Consider the following 20742-nt stretch of genomic DNA (forward strand, 5'->3'; position numbering starts at 1 on the left):
CAAGAGTCGTGTGCTGGGAAGGAAGGAAGGGGGCACTTTTTTAAAAAAAAAGCAAAACTCTCTTTAACGCGGTCCCCGCACTTCCCTCCTTGAAATCGTAGTGGGAAAGTTTTAAAAAAACAAAACACCACAATGCACGTTAAATGCTTGTAAGCCTTTCCCCGTTTCCTCCTCTCTTTCCAAGTGCTGCATGGATTTTTCACTTCTTCCCCCTCCCCTCGCCCCCTCAGAGCTTCTGAAACTCCTGGAAAAAGGTGGCTTTTTGTTTTTGTTTTGTTAAAAGAAGGCATGCCCCCAAAGTGAAACACCTCAGCATCTTATAGGGCCGGGAGTCCTCCTTTGGGTTCTGTCCCATGAACAAGCAAACAATATACGCTGCATGTGAGTGTGTGCGTGTTTCTGTTGATACCATAGGAGTTGCTCATATAACTTCTTGCAAGCTTAAGAGATGGGTGGCGGATGGGGTGGGGGTGGGGGGAGTCCAGTTTGTGTTTGTCCCAGCTGGAGAAGGAAGTTTTTTTAAACGGGGAGGGGGGGAAGTGGGTGGGATTTGCTGGAATGTGGTGGTGGAGTAGAGGAAGGGAAACAGAATGGAAGTTCTTATTGATCCGGAGGCTGGAGTTCCTGGAGCTGGAGCTGTGTGCTGGAATGTGGGAGGGGGGTGGGGGTGATGGTGGAGCAGATCACGTGAAACCTCCCCCCCTCCACTTTTTTTTAGGGGGAGGGAGGGCTTAGAAGATGGGTGGGGGTGGAATTGATATTTGAGAACCAGAGTTGAGGGGTGCTGAGGGGAGGGGAGCCTATGAAGAAAAGGGGGGGGGGGGAATGCGCAGGAGTCTCAAGTAATATACACACAGGAATCAGCCCTGAGGAGGAAAGAGCAAAGGCCCAGAAGTGAGGACAAAGGGCGGCTTGTGAGAATGTGGCTGGGCCACAGGAATGTCCTGGGGAGATTTGGTCTGTGCTGCCCTCCCTCTTTCAGTCCAGTGGTCTTGACATGCTGGCCTTCTTCAGTCATCCTTCTCCGCCCCATCTAGGACACTGTCACGCGTCCCTCAGATTGGTGCTGCCAGCAGCAATCGTCTAGGATTCCCTTCTTCAGAAATCTGTTGTAAATACTCATATCTTTCTTTCCTTCCTTGCCCCCCCCCACCTCATTTCTTTCTCGCACTGCTACTGTTGCTAGCATCCCCATCCAATTCACGTAGACCTTCTCAGTCATATTGACAGTTGACCTATACTATCATAACAGGACTTGCCCTTCCACAGCCCCCCCCCACTAAATCTCTTCCACCCCAGCAACTGTAGGTGGAAATCCAACAGAGGTCCTTGTAGTTTTTTGTGTCCCCTTTTGCTGTGAAGAGAAAGGCTACTACTAGATCTCGCTGCCACTGGAGGTAATAAAATACAAAAGGTTGACAAAAGAGCTAGAGTTTCTCTCCTGTCCTAGGCTGAAAGATGTGAGGACACTGGTGATGGCTTACGTGTCATATTAGGGCATGGGGTGTGTGTGTGAAGACAGTACCTGAAGTTTTGGAAAGTTGGCCTGTAAACACGGCTGGAATGAGTTTGGGATGTGACTGAATTAATAGGTGACTTACATAAAAGTACTAGGCCTAATTCTGTATGGTAAACCAGGTTTTGCTAGGTTGAAGTCAGTGAAACACATTGGTTGTGAGAGGGCAGTAAGGTCAGCCTGTTTACATATACAGGCCAGGACAATAGTGATTTGTTTGGCTGGTGTAAAAACTCATTTCAAAAGTTTACCTCTCAGAGACCTGATCCAAAGCTTCAAGCAGCATGAATCCTCCTATTCACTCAAATTCTCCACATCTCCCTAGCAGTGTATATTAAACTTGCTTCCCCACATTTGATTTTGACCCATATATAATTTTTGGTTGACTGAAGTTTATACAGTTCAATGATGCTTTAGTCTGACAGCTTGTAAGGAATGAATTTGATGTTCTTCAGCTACCTTTTAAAATGACTTCACAATGAGAGTTCTGTTGATTGTGCATATGTTTATTTCCTGATAGCTTCCCTAAAGAGGATTAATTTACATGCAAGCAAGTTTTTATGGCCAATAAATAAAGTCATCAATTGGTTAAATTTATGGGGAGATGTAGAAAAGAAATTGAGTTGGAAAAAGCCCGTCATTATTATACTTGTGAATCTTTGAGAACTGGCTGAGCATGCAAAGTTAACCGATAAATGATGCACAGTTGTACTTAACGCCAAAATAGTATATATATATAACTTTTTAAAAAATCTCCTCGTGGAAACAAAACACTTATTTTCCAAAAGGCTTTTTGGTAAAGAAAATTATTAATTAAAATAAAGATGTAGCTTCAGTTTTCTGTATGCTCATATAAAATATAGTCTTTGGTCTGTATCAACAGCCTATGAGCAGAGAGAAGTATCCCAATGGCATTGACAGTAAGTATTGACCGAAACAAGCAGTGGCTTATTTAGATGCATAGGTTACACATTCCTATACATTATTCTACTCATTATCCCCTTTAATCATAATGCATGCTAATGTCATCTGAAGTATCATGGTTGATGCAATATTTAGATTGTTGCTATATAAATTAATATTCTTTTCCATTCAGCTGAATATTTTTTCTTTGTTATTGTCCATTTTTGAGCTGGCTGGCCTTATTCAAAGGAAAATATGACTTTGGAGTACTGAGGCAGTTGAGAGCTTAAGTATTTTGCTTTCAGCACTTTTTTAAAAAAACAAATCACATGCATCTTTGTTTTCAATTAGGAAGGTGCAGATTTGAGCTGAATCATAAATATTTGGTACAGTTTAATAAGGTTAGTGCGTTGCTAATTTAGAGCCCAATCTGCTAGCCATGTCTACTCAGAAGTAAGTTATATTTCTTTTAATGGGACTTTCAATTAATTGTGCTTATGTTCCTAGCCTTACATCACAATGTTAACGAAGTCTGCTCAGAAGTAAGTTAATTCAGTGGGGTTTATACCAGGAAAGTTGGATTAGTATTGCAGCCTAAGATAGTTTTCTTACTGTAAAATGAATAATGGCCAAATCATTTAGAAATAAACAAGAACTATAGCTAAAAATGCAGTTACAAACTTTTCAGAGGCAAACCAGTCATGTGAGACACATTGTAAAAAGCTACCATAATCAATGAGTGTTGACTGTGAATCAACAAAAACTATTAAGTAAACATTAATAGTGCCAAAAAAGTGTTAGGATAGGGGTAGTAATCTGTAGCCTACAAATTAAATTTGGATCAGTGTTTGGCTTAAGTAAAATTATCATGAAATAAAGGTCCTGAGGCTCCAGTCTATTTGTTTAATGGAAGGGGGAAAAGATGCTTTTTTGTACTATTGACACTTCTGTTAGCCTGATTTGAAACTTGCATTCCAGGGTAGTAGTGACATTAGGCAGGTATATTATCAAAATGGCAATTTGGTTTGGAATATTACTAATAGTAAGTAAATTACAGTCAAGCTATGGATTTTACAAACTTCATGTTCTTGCTCTTTGTAAAATGTATTTATTTAAAATAAACCTGTTCTTCATCATGATTATTGGCTGGGGAGAATGGCGAGCGGGGCGGGATATGGTGGCTGTTGAACTTGTGTTTAATTATTTTAATAGCACCATTTAGCAGAATTCTATACAAGTGTAATGTGTTGTGTGTGGCTTGTTGTGAAAATCTCTGAGAAGTATAACTGTACACCGTGGCTACCATTTCCCAATGAAAAACTTACAAGTATGCAAATGAATTGTGAAAGAATGTATTCAAGTGTATCTAGATGTTGGGGTGAGAGCATTATTTATTCACTAATGCTTTAAAGCATTATATATTTTTTGGAATTTAAAAGCCAGAACCTACAGGTTGCTTTTGACATGAGATTTGACAACCTTGATCTGTGCTTTTTCTCCATTCCCTCCCCCTTCCCCACCCTCCTAGTCATATATCCCATTTCTTCTGGGAGCTCTTCACTATACAGTTCTTATCTGAAGAAAACCTAGCATTGAATATTGTTGTCCAAGTGTCGTATCCTTCCTGCTACTTTCATACTTGGTAACCAAAGGTCAAGATAGGCCTTTCTGCATGTATGAAATTCTTCCAAGGATTTCCTAAGCAATGGAGGCAAGGAAGAAAGAATACTTCCAAGTGCTTAATGCCACCATTGGAAAGGATTAGCTTTCCTATAATTCAGTGGCCTGTGTTACCGACCTATTTTTCTTGTTTGCTTTTTTCTTGTGTCTTTTGAAATTATACATTTTTAAAAATTATATGTCCACTTATACATCCAAATTGATCCTCCTTGCTGGATGGGGGAAAGATACCCAAAAATGTACATGCATTCTAAAAGGTACTTCTTTTGAAAGTAAATTCCATTGAGTACGATGGAACTTTTAAAGCAAGTATCATTTCCAAATAAGTATGTTTAGGATAGAGATGTAAATATGTTTATACACTGCCATCATTTTTGAACCAAAATAAGATTCTGTTTATTACACCAGTTACTTGTGGAGGGATAACCACTGGAAATTGTAGATGTAAAATTAGCCATAACGAGGATATTGACATGATTTGAGACTTAAGTGTTTCTATTACTTAAACATTTCCCCTAGTGCAGTATGTGTTTCATTGTACTGTTATGCAGACACAGTTTCATAAGGCTTTATTAATTTTAGGTTTCTTGATGAAGGACACAGTGTATATTACTCCATGTACTACATTTAACATGCCTAAAGCATGCTTTTATTTAGAAATATTGAAAATACTACGTAGTAAGGCCCTGAATTGTACTGTTTGAGAAAATTCAGCCATATTTTTACTTCTGAATTGTTGGAAATGTTGAAAAACATATTTTCTATTTCCAATTATATATTTAGACATATTGTTTCATTCTTACACATTCTAGAGAGCCAAAATAGATTTTGCATAGAAAAGCGCAGAAGTGAGAACTCTAATTTAGGAATAGTAACTCAGAAGGGAGATTGACATTCAAAGAATAGACCATACTGACTAGATATTAAAAGACATTAGATTACTTGACTCATAATATAATCTAAGGAATTCCATATAGACAAAAATAGTAATTACTGTTGGTAGTATCCCTGAAACCTGCCCATCCCCAATCTCATACTGTTGTTCTAAATGACTTTATCTGAAATGACCAATTTCTGAGCACTATAGCATTATATTCTTAAAAGGGAGGGGACAAAAATTCATAAAATTCCAATTGGCCTGTAAACCAAAAACATCTGTGCTGAAGCAGATTGCTGCTTTTTTGTGTGTCTAGCCAAAATTGCGCAAAATTGAGAATAGTCAACATGAAAGCGTACAGACACATGTACAAAGCAAAATTACATATTAGAACTGTCTTACAATATTCTTTAAATTCAGGCAACTATCTATATAGTAGTTCCCTTTTCGTGTGCTGTCGGTTTACGCTCTTTCTTTGTTGATGTATCACAACACACATGTTAATCTGCCTTGTCACTATTGATGATTTGTAGCAATCTGAAATTATTAGATTTACTACAGGTATTCCAGACCTCAGTGGTGCACAGAGCATTGTTGCTGCAGCAACTGCCTTTGGCTTGTAGGGAAAGTGGGGTAGCATGTTCTGCATGTTCTCCCCAGGCCTGTTCAAATGCTTCCTGTGATAGATAACTTTCAACTTCTTCAGAGCACAGGTCCACCTTTAACTTAAGCATGCATTTGGGATCAGCTTGTTAATTATTATTCTTTACCATAGATATGTATGGCTGTAGTGCTGCAAGTGTAATTCACCTGAGGTTAGGCTGCAACACGGTCGTAGGTCCCCATCTGCCCAGCTGAAGACAAATGATATATTAAGGATGCCAACATAACACTCATCATAACTAAAAATGTTTAAATTGTTAATATTTTGGCTGAATTGCCCTACCAGCCCCAGTTCCACTTGTATCATAGCCGTTGTTCACGGGACCACACTGCTGGATTTGGTGATTGTGTTGGTTACTAGTATAATAGTTCTGTGCCAGCATAGCTTCATGGGTCGCCTTCTTCAGCCATCTGACGGTGCAAGTTTAACACAGCAAGTTGTGGCATTCCATTGGGGTGTTAGTGACTGAGTGTTGCTGTAGCAGTGTAGTGACCCACATTACTGACAACCCTTTATTTATGTCTGGAAGGAAGTATGAGAATCTTGTCCACGAATTGCTATCTCTCGTGTCAGTATAGCAGGAACTTAACTTCATGAAAATGGTTGAAGAACAATATATATTTTCCACTGTTATGAGCTAAGCCTTCTTTTTCATTGGGCCATACAGGCATCTTACAATTAAGAGATTTTGTAACTGCCCCCTGAATTGTTGCTGAATTTGTCTGTACTGCGATACGTCTAATATGTAAAGATAACATTTGCAATGTTGATCCAGGATTTCTTGAATGGCTTTGTGCTTCCCCTTAATTCTTGGGCTGTAAGCTGCAAGTCTTTACAGCTTAATAACATCAGTTCCTCTGTTACAAACTCTGTGCTGTAATGTTGAAATTCAAAGAATAATACTTGACTCCAAAAGTTAGCTTGTTAGTGCTGTCAGTATTAATGTGGCAATAAATGTAAATGGGAAAACTAAGATGATTTTTGGGTTCCAGTATACTTTGTGACTTGAGTGATTTTCAGTGTAAAAAGCATTATATTGGAATGTTATTTTTAAACTGCAAATGCAGTTTAAATCACAGCATGATGTATTTCCCCATATGTATTTTGATTTTTTTTGTTGTCCCCTGTTGTTTTGTCAAAGGTCAGGATTGGTCCCATTGGGAGGAAAATGTGGTCTTGTGTTTCATTTTTTTGCCTTGGGGTCTACATGCAGTTTAGCAAGAATTATGTATGCCTTATTTGTTCATGTTTTCCTCTGTGTGCATGTCTGGCGTTTAAATGTACTTAGCAATACTGTCGCTACAAAAAATCTGAAATTCAGGGACTGCAGATTCTTTTAATTTATCTCCTTATCATAATCAAATGGTGAAGGAAAGTTTTAGGAGACCAATGAGAAAGTTTGACAGAAGATGTGAATCTTAGGAAATTGAGAACAGTTGTAAACTTAAAAACTAAAACACCTCCCTCTAATTTAGGCAGGTCGGGCTCTTAGCATGCGTCACAGTTCACCTCAAGTATTAGTAATTATGCTAGTTTAGTAATTATTGGAGATGAAAGAAACTCTGTAAGATGTGAATCCTTCTAAACTTCAGTAGCTTTACTTTGAGCCGGAATAATGATCAAGCAGTAGTTAGCTATATGCCTGGGGATTATGTTGAAGCAAAAAAAAAAGGGGGGGGGAGGAAGAAGACTTGAGCTAAACTTCGAGTATCTTTATTACTATACTTCATAGTTTGCATTTCCATTTAGTATTCCTGCTTTCCAGAGAGAGGACAGAAACTCCATGTTTTGCTCTTATGCTTTGGTATAACAAACAGGGCAAGGCATTTTAGACTGATAACATAAAATTTAAACTGTACCACCCTCAGTATTGAATGATGGACAGTTGGGTGCACTTTGGTACCCCAAAATCTGTGACCCGAGGCAGGCTGCATCTCCTTGGCTGGTGGTTGGGGGGGGGGACTATTTGGGACGTCTGCTGAGGCACTCACATACTTGGAGCGCAAAAGGGCATTGAAAAGCCTGTTTCTTCATTGTGATAGAAGATGGAATTACTCTAACTGAAATGTAGGCATTACTTTATTTAAATTATTACTATTTGCTGGCATTTGTTTGGCATGCCATGCAAACAAAGTATCAAAGCAAAACAACAAGATAAAATACAAATGAGTAAAATAAACTGAGGCAAAATAAAAGAGAGAAATGCAACATACAAAACAAACATTTCCTGAAGAGCTCATCCAACGATACAGTAAAAAGAACAAAACCTAACCCATACCACAGCAGAGGCTAATGATCTCAAAAACTTAAAACTTGAAAAAATACTAAGAGCACATAGGAAGCAGCCTTTATATCTGGATGAACTGTTGTTCATCTAGGTCGGTATTGACTCCTGACAGTCAACTGTTCAACAGGCAAAGGTCTTTCATATCAGCTCCTATCTGGTTATTTTAAAAGGAGATACAGGGGGTTGAAGCACGCAAAGCAGGTACAGTACTGTTATCACAGAGCTGTCCCTTGCAAATAAATATGTTATCCTTGTACAGTACTTCTAGGTGTTCCCTTTCCCTTTGAATAAGGCATTTAATCCAGTGAGCTGCTATTCCTCCCCCCACCTTGGGCATTTATATGTGTGTGTGTGTGTGTGTGTTATTTTTAAAAGTGAAGAAGTGCTGTGGTTTGGAAAATGCATACTTTAGAGTGTGCACAACATATGCAACTACTTTTACCACACTTACTTTAAGTATTTCAATATGGACAATTACCCACTTTTCAAATCTTAAATTGCTAACTTTAATGGAGGGTGGTAGAGTTGGTTGACTTTGCTGGCAAATGGATAACAGTTCTGTTGCTGGCATAGTCCAGATTTTCAATAGTGTTTCATTTTTAGTGAACGTAGTTTTTCAGTAGTATTACCTAGACTTATCATCCTAACTATATATATAAACTTTATTGTGATTTTCCCAATATCGGCACTCTTCAGTATACCTCATTTGGGACATAGCAGGAGCCTGCTTTTCAAGAGCACAACAAATGTCCAGTTTTGTTCTTAACTATATAAACTTACATGTAGGCATGGATAAGAATTCTCTGAAGCAGGTGTATTAAAAGCTCCAGAAAAGCCATTTTAATAAGAATGCCAGCATTGCCACCTAATTTTGATACTCTCATCCTTAAAACTTACTTGTCGTCTTAAGTTGTAGAATGCGATTTAGTAGCAGAATTATCAGTACAGAATCTGAGTGTCACCGCAATTTGGATGGTAGTACAGGATTCTCCCAGACCCCAACTGAGCTCCCTTAATTTATTTATTTTCCAGTTTAGAATTATATCTATTGGCTATTCATATCCATGATAATTTTGCAAATTCTACCCCCCTAAATCTCCCAACACAGAGCATTCATGTTCTTTAACATTAAAGCTTCTGCACCTCTGCTTTACCACATGCCAACACTGATGCTAAGTGGGTGGGGAATGTCCTGGTTGTTCACAGGTTAGGTGAATTTACCTGTGTCCGTGTTTGCATTATAAATATTGTATGTGGCAACGTGTTGCTGAAAAGACCTTTCACTCTGCAACAGTTACTTCTATTTTATTTTATTTTATTTCTAAAACTGGTCTGTACAAGAATGTTACTTGAACATCCCTTATGCCTTTAGATACATTTTCCAGCTGTAGCCTTTTTATATCTCCTCATTCCTAGATGTCTGTCTCAGTGACGCCTCCTGCCCGCCCAGCCAGGACGTCAGGTCATTCAAATCCCTCTAAAGATTCTTTTGCACTCTTATGATCAGGGCCCTAAAAATGGGCTAGCTGATCACTGTACGATTGAGCAGTAAGTTTTGCAGCAATTAGGTAGCATGCATGACTCCTTTGCAAGATATTGGCCACATTTGCATGGAATGCTAAGATAAACCAGGTTTGTTCTTGGCTACAGTTTGTGGTTAAGAAGGAAAGAGCTTAATCACAAGCCTGGGTTAAGATGACACAGTAAGCCCAGACCTTTGCTTTGCTACTGTGCTGCCTCAGCTAATAGAACCAGGCAGGGGCAAAGTGGGTGTGCATTTCTCTCTGGGAGCCATTGTCAATGCTTTATTGTTAAAACATTTATTAGCAGACGGTATATTTGTATTTTGTTTATTCTTCACATTACCAAGTATTTATTATTATTACTGACACCTATTATTTGCATATTGTATTTTAGTGGGTTTTTATTTCATATTATTGGCCTTTAGGAGGTGCTCTTTTGGGAGATTTTTCATTGAGCATTCCTTCCTTTTGTCTTTGTTACTTTGCCCAAGATCTGAAACATGCTTTGTTAACAACACCTGTCTAAGGAACGGGATAATTTGGTGTCAGAGCGACTGAAATTTGTCAACAGTGTCTCTAACTTGGTAGTGGCGCCCGCCCTGTGGAACGCCCTCCCATCAGATGTCAAAGCGATAAACAATTACCTGACATTCAGAAGACATCTGAAGGCAGCCCTGTTCAGGGAAGTTTTTAATATGTGACATTTTAGTGTATTTTTCATTCTTTGTTGGAAGCCGCCCAGAGTGGCTGGGGAAACCCAGCCAGATGGGCGGGGTACAAATAATAAATTATTATTATTATTATTATTATTATTATTATTATTAATCTTTTTAATGGTTTCTACTGTGATAATAATCATCTTCTGTTTTTGTATTTCACATTGCATTCTGACTGCACCTGTTCAAGGACACCAGGATTTAAAAATGCTTCTAACTGTAACTCGTTTTATTTTGGTGGGGTGGGACTGTCATTTTTGTTTTAATGAGTGGAAGATTAGGTATATATATATGTGGATTGAGTTTTGTGATCAGTACGAGAAAATATATATGCATTTGGGTTTAAAGGGGAGAGAGGATATGAATGTGAATAGTAAGAGGAAGTATAGTACAGGAATACCTCAGAGATACTGAGGGTTCAGTTCAGCAATAAAGCAACTTACACATCACCCCCAGGCATATAAAAGTTATGTTTACACTATGCAGTGGTACTTCAGGTTACATACGCTTCAGGTTACAGACTCCACTAACCCAGAAATAGTACCTCAGGTTAAGAACTTTGCTTCAGGATGAGAACAGATATCCTGCAGTGGTGGTGCAGCAGCAGAGGGAGGCCCCATTAGCTAAAGTGGTGCTTCAGGTTAAGAACAGTTTCAGGTTAAGAACAGACCTCCAGAACGAATTAAGTACGTAACCAGAGGTACCACTGTACTGTCTTATATAAGAGTGCCTATGACTGCTTACCTTTTGTTGTACCTCCTGTTTGGGGGAAAAAGCTGGTTTGGTTGAAGATGTGAAGCAGGAAGGGGTTTTGAGTGGAAGAGGGCCAGTGAGGAAGGTGGTTAAAACCATTCCTCCATTCGTGTTTCTCCAATATGCAGTGTAGCCCTCTAAGCTTGCTTTCACGTATAACCCTTATGCTTTTGTACACAGAGTGGTAGTCAGCTAGGTTTTACTCACAGTAGACCTATTGAAAGTTACGGCCATAACTGAGTCATGTTCATTAATTGCAGCAGGATTTCTGTAAGTAAAAATACCACTCATAGTTTGCCCTATAAACCAGGATGCTTCATATGTATTTTCTGTGATTTAGGTACCACTAATTATACTTTTTTCTGTATTTTCTGTGATTTAGGTACCACTAATTATACTTTATTTGTCAGTGTCAGAAGAGGAACACCAATGAATCAATAAAATTGCCCTTACTTTTATCTTGTCAGTTGCAGGTGATCAGGGCACCAAATGCTGTAAGAACAGAAGAACCTTGCTATATCAGGCCAAAGCCTATTTAGTCCACTATCCTGTTCTCACAGTGGCCAGCCACATGCCTGTGGGAAGCCCAACAATGAACAATGGGTGGGTCTTGCTCATCTGCCAAAGTTGTCCTGTGCATGGGTGTGGAGAATAGGGATCTCGCTCACTGGCTTGATCCAGTTCCCCATCTGTACACAGGGCTATGATGAGAGAGCAAATGAAGTACAAACATGTGGAAATAAAGCTTAGGATCTTTAAACATAAACTCTGCTTTCTGCAGGGATCAGGTGCCCAGTTGCTCAGCCTATTCAGGTATAGTTAGCTGCAAGGGGCCAGAAAACTTTACTTCCACAAACTTCCTTAGGTCAACTTAGCCTAAGATCCAAGCCAACATGCCTAGAGCACACTGTTCTCAGGTTGCTGCAGTAATGCCTTCTGTTTTATCAAGCCACATTTCCAACCATGAGTCCTGCTGGTGTTTGCTGATGCAAGTTTAGAGTCCTTGATTCACCCATAACTACATTGGCCATTGAAAGCTCACAAATTTGCCACTCCTTTCTTAACTTACTAGAATCTGATTGCGCTAGAATGTAAATGGGTAAAGGAAGAGCCATATATACAGTTATATATACATATACAGTTGTACCTCGGGTTACAGACTCTGCTAACCCAGAAATAATACCTCGGGTTAAGGACTTTGCTTCAGGATGAGAACAGAAATTGCGCATTAGCGGTGTGGCGGCAGCAGGAGGTCCCATTAGCTAAAGTGGTACCTGTTTCAGGTTAAGAGCGGACCTCCAGAACGAATTAACTTCTTAACCCGAGGTACCACTGTATGCCAATTTGAGCCCCTTCTAAGAAAGTTGTGTGTATAAATAAAACAGAGCTGTTAACATGTTTAATAATCGTATTTTCAGTTTATATTCTACCTTTTCTCCCAAAGGAGATCAAAGCGGCATACAAGGCTGAGGTTCGCCATGGTAGTGTTGTATTCTTCCGAAGCCCCATCAAGTGCTGGTTTCCCATTTCTATTACAAGAGCTAAATTGTTTCACATAAATTAACTCCCTCACCATGTTAATTAAAGGCAGTATCATGGCAATAGCAACAAGTCCTGAATTTTCTAAATAATTAAACACACTCCTCTTCCATATAAAACAATGTACATATGCTTAATTAACTCATAGATCTAGGTGAGAAATCCACAATTTGTGATCCACCAATCTGAACACACCTGAAATGGATCTTATTGTGACCTGACAAGAACTTGACAGGTAGTGAAGTAGCTAAAGCAGAGTGTATTGAGCTACTGATAGGGTGTCATAAGTTGCTGGTGGGCTTTGCTGATCTTAGCTGTGCAGGACTGATAAGATTTTTGACTGTAGGTAATATGAATAAGTTTGCTGTGCGTGCGCGAACGTGTGAAGAGATTTATTTATGTGTATACTTATTTCATTGCTGAATGGGGGGGTTTTGTGTTTCCTTATGACAGTGTTTTGATGCTGAAGGTATCTTTTTTATAAACTGCTAACCTACCTTTCTTGATTAAAGCAATGCATTTAACAGACAGGTGATGTTTTCCATGTCATGGTCATTTTTCAACCTCAACACATGACATTTACCAAGATACTTGTGATTTTATTGTAACCAATTAATCCATTTGTCGTTCACTTAAAAGCAAAACAGTTAGTTGCTTGAAATATCTTTAATTGGTTGAAACCCTAATGATAATCAACTTCAGCTTGTGTGGTTCAGTGGATAGAGTATTTTGGGGGAATCCAGAGAACATTAGATGCTAATTAAAATAGAACCCAACAGTGTGCTTAAATTCCATACATCTTAATGGGATTTGAACTGACCTAATTTCTTCTGGGTAGTATCCTGTGAACTTGTTGGTTAGCCTTGGCTACATAACTGGTTTTTAGTCTTGGGGCACGTATCTGTTTTCAGCAGAAGTTTCTTCAAGGGATTGGAGTAGTAGCAAGTTCTTCCTGAGGAGTTCTATCATGCCATTTTCAAGGCCCGCATCTTCTCTAATAACAGCAGCCATGGACTTCTTAGTCTTATCCTTATGGGTGAGTCTGTGATAGGATCTCCCCAGCTTGTGGCTGGGCTGGCTGAGTTGAAGACCTGTGTTGGAGAAGCAGATTGGGGCCTTCAAGGACCTGCCAGTTTGCCTGATGTGATCTTAACATAAATAATTGTGAAACCCTTAAAACATGAATAGACACGAACACACTGATTTGAAGTACTACTAAATGTACTAAAGGAATCTAACCAAAAGTATATCCATGGTGCAAAACCTTTAAGCTATCCTTTCAACTATGTTTGTAAGTATAGCTCACTATGCTGCTCATAAAATTACTACTATAAAACAGTCTCATCAGGCTGTGAATATCCATCTCAGAGTTCTTTTTTTGGGGTGGGGTCGGGGATGCTAACCTGATAGTTCACAGTTTAGTTCTTAAGGTAAAGTAATAAGTATGAGAGGAGAAATCATGCCTCTAAACTGAATATGGATCAGTTGAAGGGAACAGGCCGATGATGCCACCAAGGGAGTAGTAGTAAGTGGAATTGAGCCTTCAAATTGTAATGTTTTTTTTTTAAAAAATTATGAAAATATTTATGAGAGTTTGGTGTAATTCTAGCGGTATCTGGTCTTGGTTATTGGCTTTGTTAATGTTCTTGTGTGGCATGAGAGTCGCTCTATATTCATTTTAGAAATATATAAGACCTTTTAAGTTGTTCTTCTTTTAACACCTAAAAATATTCAGAACCTGATCCAACAGTTTGTTCCTAGTTTGAAGTTGAGTGCAGAGTCTTACATATTCAGCAAACGTATTGTGTGAGAGCTGTGTGCGCATTAAATGTACTTGGAGTTTTGAACCAGAACTGGAATTAATTATTCATTAATACAGATATGATCCAGTGCAATTGTATTTTGGCCATTTCTTCCTGGAGTACAGAATAAGAGTATATGTTTTGTGTGCCTAGTGGTTAGGTAGGATTAGGGAACAAATACCATATAGAGAAGAATTACATGGCTTGTTTATTGCTTAAGGGTGAAAAGTATTTTAAATTCATTGTCTTAGTCCAGGATAGCAGAAAAGACTGGCAACTCCTTGAACGCTTGCTACTGCCTCAACCACCACCCCTTTACAACTGGCAACTTTTAAAAAATGGGCATTCTGTGTCTGTGTGTATAATTGTTGTCACCTTATGAAGTAGGCTATGATCTGGACTTCATCTAATCCAGGAAAGCCCCCTGAATTTCTACAGACATGGCTCAGCCGTAACCAAGTCCCTGCTTTTAAAGGCTGGGACTACCCAATAGAGTTGAACACCCCCTCCCCAGTGCCCCACTTTATTTCCTTATAGATTATTAACAGGTGGTTACACTGCAAGCCCACACCAATGTGAAACACATATTTTGTATCTCATTCAGCATTGCTTGGTCAAAATCTGAGAGAAAACCAACAGCTTTCAAAAGCGGCTTGCTCCTTTGCTCAAGATTTCTAGTTCTGAGTCAAAGAACTCTCAAGACATATGTCCATTTTAAATTGCATTTTTGCATATTATTGTGCCTTCAAATGGTTATGTATTCTCATGAAACTTAACAGTATCTGCTCCATTGTCAATTGGTCAGTCCTTCCCTGGATGTCAATACAAGCCATTTTGCTACTAAATCAGCTCTGCAGTACACAGCCACCTTTACTTATAACCTTATAAGACCCAAATTGTTGAAATATGCCCTAAACCAAGGGTAGCCAACATAGTGCCTCCAGCTGTTGGGATTCCCAAATTCCATTAGCCAAAGCCATCATGACCAGAGATGATAGGATGCAGCCTAAAAACATGTGGAGAGCATCATATGGGTATCCCTGCCCTACACCTAGAACTATGGATGATAACTTTTAAAGCAACCACCATATGGTTAATAGGTAAATTTCTATCAACGCTAGTTAATGTTAGCTAGTATTGTGGCCAAAGTAGCTAAATTTTAGCCATGTTTCAGTCTGCAGCAGTGAAGAGAAGGGGCAGGGTAAGTGTGTCTGCTCTAAATTCCTAGTCCAGAAATAAGGGATTGGAAAGATTTGGCATGTTCCTGCTTCAACACTGCTAGTGTGGTCTGCTTTGTTTGGGTCCTTGATCATGCGGTTAAGCCTCACGTCAAGCTCTGTTTTCAGTGAGTTGCAGTTTTGCATTAATCAAGAACCCTGATTTTAAACAGTGAAATATTCTCATCTCCCATTCAACATCCTGAAAGTGAGGAGAGTTAGCGTATATTTCCTGTTCTTAAGTGTCTTTCTGAAATGTGTCTTCTCTCTTTGAAGGGTGGATGGGGTGGGTGGGGGGCAGTCTGTGTGTCTTATTAGCTTTACATGCACAGAGGCAGAGGAGAGAAAAATGCATAAAGATACCTCCCGAAATTACTGTAATTTGTAGATGCTAAAATAATGGCATACACATATCACTTCTGTTCTGTCTGGATAGCTCTGTAAATTGTGTATTGATTATGCTAATCTGCCTAGTGTCTCTATTACTTGTCTGCTGATACTACTCAAACATGCAGATTGAACGCATTTTCACCCCTGCAAAGTTGTCATTCTTGTGGGAAAAGACTTGTGTAAGATGGGTGAAAAGACCAAATAACTTCTAATCTTTATGCATAGGAGGGTTTATAGAATAACTATTTATTGAACTGCAGGAAACGCAAAATGCAAGTCACCCCCTCTCTGCCCCCCAAAAAGAAAGAAAAAAATGAGGACAGTTGTCTTAGGTTAAAACCTTTCCTCCTCTTCTACCTCCCAGCAACTATTGTTGCTGTATTAGGCTTATTTTGTTTCACGTTCCTTAAGGAAACCATTTTAGGAAGGGTACTAAATCAATAGCAATCTATTTTTATAGTTTATTTTGGGATGTGTGGCTTCTCTCTTACTTTGTTTAACAAGCCGAAAATGGCCTCAGTCATTCCGGGCAGTAGGTATCTCTAAAAAAATTATTAACCTGCCTCGTGAAAAATAAAAAAAGACTTATTTCAATTATCCAAAGCTTTTATTTTTATTATAGTTTGTAGTAGTATAAATACAATAAATCACAGCCTTTGTTCTCAAGGATTTGTTGTAAAGTGTACATTCACATTCTTGCTGTGTTTGTACAACTTCACAGTCACCCATTACTTCCCTTATTAAGTCTCTAATGCACATTTTTGCCATTGGCCACTACTTTCCTAATGCGGAACAAAGCTGGCTCTCATTTAAGAGGCAGCTTAGTGAATTGCAGAGTATGTTGTTATAAAATGAAGGAGGAATAATGAATTTTGTTCCCTGGGCTTTATCAAATTCCTGCTCATGTTTAGAGGCCATCCCATTTTCATAGCTTGCTCCCTGAGGGGCCCTTTCATAGCATGCTCCACAGGGGACCTTTTCAGTCTGCCAGACTATTGCTTTAGCACCGAAACCAAAAGCGAGAGAGAGAGAGGTGCACCCTCCTCAAAGCAGGCGCTACTGGGCGCTGAAGAATCCTAGGCCAACACTGTTCCTGGGCTGCGGCAATCTGCTTCAAGTCTATTATTGGCCTTCTCATTCTCACCTGCTACAGTTCAGATTTGGGCACTGGGGCTACTGTACTTCACAGGTATCAGGAGTGATTTTTGAAAAAGCATATCTGATCACGACAGAATAACTCATTCACATTCTGAGTGGCAGTTGTGCTTCGCTCCTCTACGCAGAAAGAGTAAAGGGAAGGGGGCATCTGAAACATGCAGCGGTGATGGTTCCCTGGCACACGTCTACCATGCGTTCCTGAGCGTTTGAAGCTCTTCTCCCCTTTGTGCTATGTGTGTACATGCACCAGAACTCTGGTCTGTGCATTGACTGTGCCTGTAGTATTGCAAAAGAGAATCAAGGAACGGTGTTGGCTTCTCCCTACAATCCTTTTCCATTGCGATTACTTTCTCTGCCTTTGTCTTTCCCAAAGCACGTCTGGTGCAGTATGCCTTTAGTTGCTTCTGTTTCATTAATCCCCAAACTACCTACTTTCCTTCCTTTCCCCCCAACCTTGTTCTGTGTGTTTTGGAAGAGATAATTGCCTGTTCTGTACCCTGTAGGATACCATCTACATTTCAGCACTAAGCCAACATTGAGTAGTGGTGGCAGTAGCAGCACTATCACAACATTTTGCAAACTTCTTTTTTTTATTGATATTGAAGAAACACTGCTAAAGCAAACTTACCTTAAGGATGATGCAGTGTGTTTTGTGTTTTGATAGGACTAATTCTGCTTTACTTATTTATTATTTGCTTAGTGCTGAAATGCTTTTATATGATTAATCTTGTAAGATAAGGCATGAGAAATTGAAACAACAGCGACCAGTACTAAACAGTGAGCACGAAATTCATTTTACAAAATTCATTTTACAAACTTTGTGGTGGTCTTAATGAGAGAGGTGGCAGAGCAGCAGGGCATGTGCTTGCTCCATTCACAAAAAAGTGTGCCATGCCATGAAGTGACTACTCAAAAGTAGAAAAAACAACAACTGCAACACATGACCCAGGGTATGTGTCTCCCCACTAACCCCATGCAAACATATAAAAGATGCTCTACTGGTAACACCTCTAAGATCACAGTGCATTGCATATTCTTGCAGATTATAAACCTTTGCTGTAAGACCTTCAGAAAACTGGATGGAATTCTTCCTGTGTTAGTATCTCAGGCAAAGAAGAGAGCGAACTGCAATTCTTTTGTTTTGGATGGAAAGTGGGGGGAATTATTTAGCACGCAGCTGACTTCCATCTTGTGTGCAGTGAAACACATTGGAATTCTAAAGCCATTTTTTGGCTTCAGGCAGACTTATGGCATTATGGTATGATGGATGAAGGCCTATCACTCTGCAGCCTTTGGTGTGGTTGATTAGCAGGTGCTAGTGATTAGTTGACTGTTGTGGACTGAATTACTTATAGACATTCTGTTTCATTGTTTAGCAGTGTTGGCCAGTACTGGCAGTATTTGGATTTTATTGGGGCACTCTCTTTCTCTCTCTGTTTATTTAGCAAAATTGTGTCTTTTGTCTCCAAAGTTGTTTAAGGCAGCTGTTAACTATTGCTCCAGTGCAGCCAAGTATTAAGTGTATTGTATTGTATTGTTTGTTTGTTTGTTTGTTTGTTTACCGAGGGAACTGAGAAAACTGATTATAGTCCACACTTAACAGTTTTTAAAATGTGTTTCCTGAAGGACACACAAACAGTAATAGAAGAACAGTAGTCCCTCTCATACCATTTTTCTGTATCTTTGTATGCATGCAATACAGTGTGAGTGCCTTTTTAGCCAGGTGTGCTGTGCAGTTCTAAGTTCAAAAGGGAACAATGAATAACAGAGGTGTTGGTGTTGTTGCCTTTGAAACTTATAGTTCTGCTGCCGGCTCATGTTGCCCCCACATTTCCCCTTGATCTATCTTTAGGAATCAGTTCTTCTAGCCCACTGACTTTCACTGGTTTAATTGTTATTCATTTTGAGGAGGACATAACCATTTTAGGAAGATGCACTGAAGCATATAAACACAAGGATGAAGTCAGCACAACATACCTGTAGCAGCTAGCCATGTTTTGGCAACGCTTGGTGCTCTGTTCCTGAGGGTTAGCTTCAGTAACTTTCCAACAGCCAAATTTGGAAGTACGGACAAAGGTTAACAAGATCGTAACAATTGCTACCTAACCCACATCCGTCACCGCAGGCAGGATGCGAAAACCACAGCAGCTATTATTAAAAAATTGTGGCGTTGTCAAGCTAACTGCTAAGCTCATTTTTGCAATTTGGGCCTTTTGAAGAGGTTTTATATCAAACATTGTGGCATTATCTTTTGAGGGGCTTTTTCAAACTTTGTATCTACTTAATAAGAGAGATTTTCCATCACCTTATATGTTGAACCTTATGTTTGTTGCAAACAATAGAAATCAGAACAACATTGAAGTATTTTTAAAATATTTATCTAAATTAGAGATAATATCGCTCAAGTCTTTGGCATTATAATGAGTGGGATTCAACTAACTTATGTTACTCTGCTGTACAGTGTGCAGTATAGTTTGATTCTACAATTCCTTGTAGAATATAAACAAAAGTTTGCTTTGTTCATTTATTTTAGAAAACCATAAAGAACAGAACCTTTGACAAAAAGGAGAATGACACCCTGAGAAATGCTGTCTCACTAGTAATATACTAACTCTTAGGTCTGATTTGGAGATAACAAATCATGCCTTTAACAGAACAACCAAGTGTGAGCCTCATATTCTCCTGCTTCTCCTTTGCCCTCATTCATGGCTTAAGTTAGGCCAGTGGTGAGCCAACATTGGACCCTCCAGATGCAGCCGGACTACAGCTTTGGCCAGCATGGCCGGTGGCCAGGAATGATGCCCAGCAATACATTTAACTACAGTATTCTTTGCTCTATAAGACGCACCAGACCATAAGATGCACCTAGTTTTTGGAGGAGGAAAAGAAGAAAAAAAATATTCTGAAGCCCAGAAGCCAGAACAGCAAGAGGGATCTGGCTTCTGGGATAGCCTCTTGCTGTCCTGGCTTATGGGATAGCCACGTGAAGCCTCTGCCGGGCAGGGGGATGCAGGCTCCCCCTGCCCGGAAGAGGCTGAGCGCGGCTAAGGCAGAAGCCAGGACAGCAAGTGGGATCGCTTGCTGTCCTGGCTTATGGGATAGCCGCTCGAAGCCTCTTGAGGGCAGCGGGAGGAAGGCTGCCCCAAAGAGCCGTGCTCCCTTTAAAGAGCGCGCAGAGCTCTTGGGGGCTTTTCCCCGAGGAGGGAGAAGGGCTACCCTTCCACACGGCTCTTTAAAGGGAGCGCTGAGCAGAGCCTCCCGCCTGCATTCTTTCCATAAGACGTAAACACATTTCCCCTTACTTTTTAGGAGGGGAAAAGTGTGTCTTATAGAGCGAAAAATACGGTACATTGCCTGCCCCTCAGGTAGGCAAATTTGAAGCTTTCAGCCATAGTTTGTAACAGTCCATAGTTTTTCATTCCATTCAAAACCTTACTTGGGTCAAATAGGAAACTGCTTTGTTACAAATTGTGATGACTGAAAACTAAATTCCCTTCCCCTTGTGCTCAAAAAAGTGATGGGGAGGCAAACGTGCAGAAGCACTGGGCTCATAGCTCCTCACTCTCATAACAGTAAACCATGGTCTGTCAGTATGTCTGAGTTGAGCCTCACACTGCCTACTGGCCAAAAACCCAACAGCTTCCACACATTTGGCCCAATAGCTACTACAAAACATTTTGCAGAACAGCAACAACTGTTGTCCCTGTTTCATCATCA

General features: G+C 39.7%; 1 protein-coding gene across 10 annotated transcripts in view; it reads left to right on the top strand.

The window, feature by feature from the left end:
- ZNF521 (zinc finger protein 521) overlaps positions 1-20742 on the top strand; it is a 291023-nt gene that overhangs the window by 2089 nt on the left and 268192 nt on the right. The gene's annotated exons all lie outside the window — the stretch shown is intronic.

The sequence above is a fragment of the Podarcis erhardii genome (genome assembly GCF_964252035.2).
Source record: "Podarcis erhardii genome assembly, chromosome: 8".
Taxonomy (NCBI): domain Eukaryota; kingdom Metazoa; phylum Chordata; class Lepidosauria; order Squamata; family Lacertidae; genus Podarcis; species Podarcis erhardii.